This window comes from Nannospalax galili, unplaced genomic scaffold (assembly GCF_000622305.1).
Source record: "Nannospalax galili isolate Female #2095 unplaced genomic scaffold, S.galili_v1.0 scaffold522, whole genome shotgun sequence".
Classification (NCBI taxonomy): Eukaryota; Metazoa; Chordata; class Mammalia; order Rodentia; family Spalacidae; genus Nannospalax; species Nannospalax galili.
The window spans coordinates 1,275,187-1,277,964 of NW_008348874.1; the positions used below are offsets into that span (position 1 = coordinate 1,275,187).

Here is a 2,778-nt window from a genome sequence, read left to right on the forward strand (position 1 = left end):
CAAAAGTAGCTATAAAATTTTTAGGTTCACAGTTGAATTAATACAGTTATACAATATTGAACTCAGTATAAGCCCTGTAAGACATGAAATGGAATGAGTTTTTAACCTTTAAAAAAGATCTCCATTTCATTTAAAAATATACTGTTTCCTACAGAAAGACTTATTTTTAATGCTACTAACACTTTGAAGTTTGCACACATGTCTCTAGTATCTATTTATCTGATTATTACTAGTCACAGTTGGTTACACTTGGATTGTTGACACCTGAGTATGGATATAAAGTCATAAAGTAGATTTCAATGGTAATGTTTATCACCTGTGCTGATTAACTTGAAGTAAGTTTTTATGGTTCCTCCCCAAATATAACTCATTTTTAATTTTTTTTGTGTGTGTATATCATACAGAACATCCTAAACAACGTCATTCATCTATATACCCACCTCCCAAATGACACCCTCCCATAGCCTCCCCTCCCCACTGGAGCCCATATACTCCATCACCCCGTTACTGTCCACTGTGTTGTCGGAGCCCCCAGCTGTTTCCCAGTGCTTGTCCATCTGCTGAATCTACTCAGCCTATCTAGAGATCCTTGTTTTAGGAAGATCAGCTGCAATCGGTTGTCGATATCCCTTTAGATAAGATTGGGGTCTCCTGTTCATTTTCCCAGTTCTATGGTGGGTTACTGTCTTGGAGTCTCTTGGGCCACCCTGAATGCAATTATTAAAAATTCAGAATTAGAGTCTTCCTGGAAGAACAAAGGAAACCAAATGATTTCATCAGCTGAAAGAAGGGACATCACATCAAACAGTCCATTTTGACTGGAGGAAAAAGGACTGTATCCAAATGCTTCTAACTCCTGTACTACAGAATTCAAAGAGAAAAATTTTTAGATATAAAATTTAAATCCTAAAGGCAAAGTTTAGCAAGAAATTCCTCCTGGAAATCCTGATGGCACTCCTATAACTGAAAGCTTTTGGCATGAAACTGCAGCCACCTCCAGACTCTGGATCTCATCCTGAGGCTAATACAGAACTTTCAGAAAATATGTGTAAGGAATACAAAGCAATGTATTCTCCATCTTGTGTGGCCACAAGAAGTACTACAGGCATTGAAGAATCAACTGATGGAATGATTTTAGGACCAGAAGATTTGAGTTACCAAATATGTGCTGTGTCTGGAGAAAGCAATTCAACAGTTTCTACAGAAGATTTAAAAGAATGTCTGGAAAAAAAGTGTTCTGTTTCTCATGAGAAAATTTATCGAAGGAGCGTTACTTGATATCTCAAATGGATAGTGATCAGTTTGTCCCAATACGGACAGTTGCCAACAATGAAGAAATAAAAGAGCTGACCATGGATCCAGAGCTAATTCTTGAAGTACTAAGATCGCCTATGGTACAAGTCATGAGAACGATGAGAAGGTGGGACTGAGTCATAAGCGCTGTAGTGTAATTCTCAGAAAATTTCCAAGACAACACCAGTAGAGAAAGTGAAAGCTTTATTTAAAAATGAAAACTGTCCCAAATTGATAAGCTGTGAGTTTGCACACAACAGTAACTGGTATATCACTTTCCAATCAGACACAGATGCATAGCAGGCTTTTAAATACTTATAGGAATATGTTAAACCATTTCAGGGAAAGCCAATCATGGCAAGGATAAAAGCCATCAATACATTCTTTGCTAAGAATGGTTATCAATTAATGGATTCTAGTATGTATATTCAACCCATTCAGACTCAAGCCCAATATCCCTCACAGGTCTTTATGCAGCCTGTGTATAACCCTCACCAACAGTCTTCAAGACTTGGTCTTCAAGTCCTATACCTTACTTTGAAACACCACTGGCTCTCTTTCCTAATGGTGGTTTTGTCAATGGCTTTAATTCACTGGGATCTTATAAAACAAATGCTGCTGCTGTGAATATGAGTTGACCATTCCAAAAAACTCCTGTGAAGCCTCATTTTAGTTCATCTATGTGAGCTGTTGTCTAAATACCAGTATGTGAATTTTTACTTTATTCACTGAGATACTATGCATCTTTCTCACCTTACCTCAAAACTTTATTGATTTGTTTCAGTGAATTCCGAACTGTCTTTGGGGCAGGATAAACACTGTAAACAAACAGACAAACAAAGATTTCCCTTAAATAAATTCTTTAATTTTTTCCCTCCTATTTTAATACTATTTTTAAAAGTCAGTTACATTGCTTCATTGTTTTTTGTTTGTTTTTGTTTTTGTTTTTGAGAAAGGGTCTCATTACACTGCCCTGGAGGGCCTGGGACACCCTATGTTTTCCCCCTTTAATATGGGAGACAAAGTTTTTGTTACTCATTTGTTATTCTCTGTTCTTGGACTGCCCACTCCCAAAAGCAAAATAACCAACCATTTTCTAAGTTGTGCATTTCTCACTATTTTGACCAATTTAATGAAATTATATAACTTCTAAATTTCATAATAAAATACTGAAGAATGTTATTCTTCTATTAAAATAGTTAAGAGTTTTAGGTCACAAGATGGTAGGGCAGACTAACCTGCCAATAAATTGTTAGTGTGAAAGATGAAACAGTATGCTGATTGGGCATAGTGGCTCACACCTCTAATCTGAGGCTGAGGCAAGCAGATGTCTGTGAGTTTCAGGCCACCCTGGTTCCTGTAGGGCCACAACTACAGGTACATTTATGGTATTACTAAATAGTGAAGCAGTGTTTGCCCTTAACAGTTTTGAAGTACTTGGAGATATAATTGGTACTGTCATCTGACTGAGAACATCCTTCTGAT

The 2,778-nt window shown here is 36.9% G+C and overlaps 1 pseudogene; it reads left to right on the forward strand.

Annotated features, from left to right (window-relative positions):
* The first annotated feature begins 1,050 nt into the window (after positions 1 to 1,050).
* On the forward strand, positions 1,051 to 1,979 carry LOC103744380 (annotated as a pseudogene).
* The last annotated feature ends 799 nt before the right edge of the window (positions 1,980 to 2,778 follow it).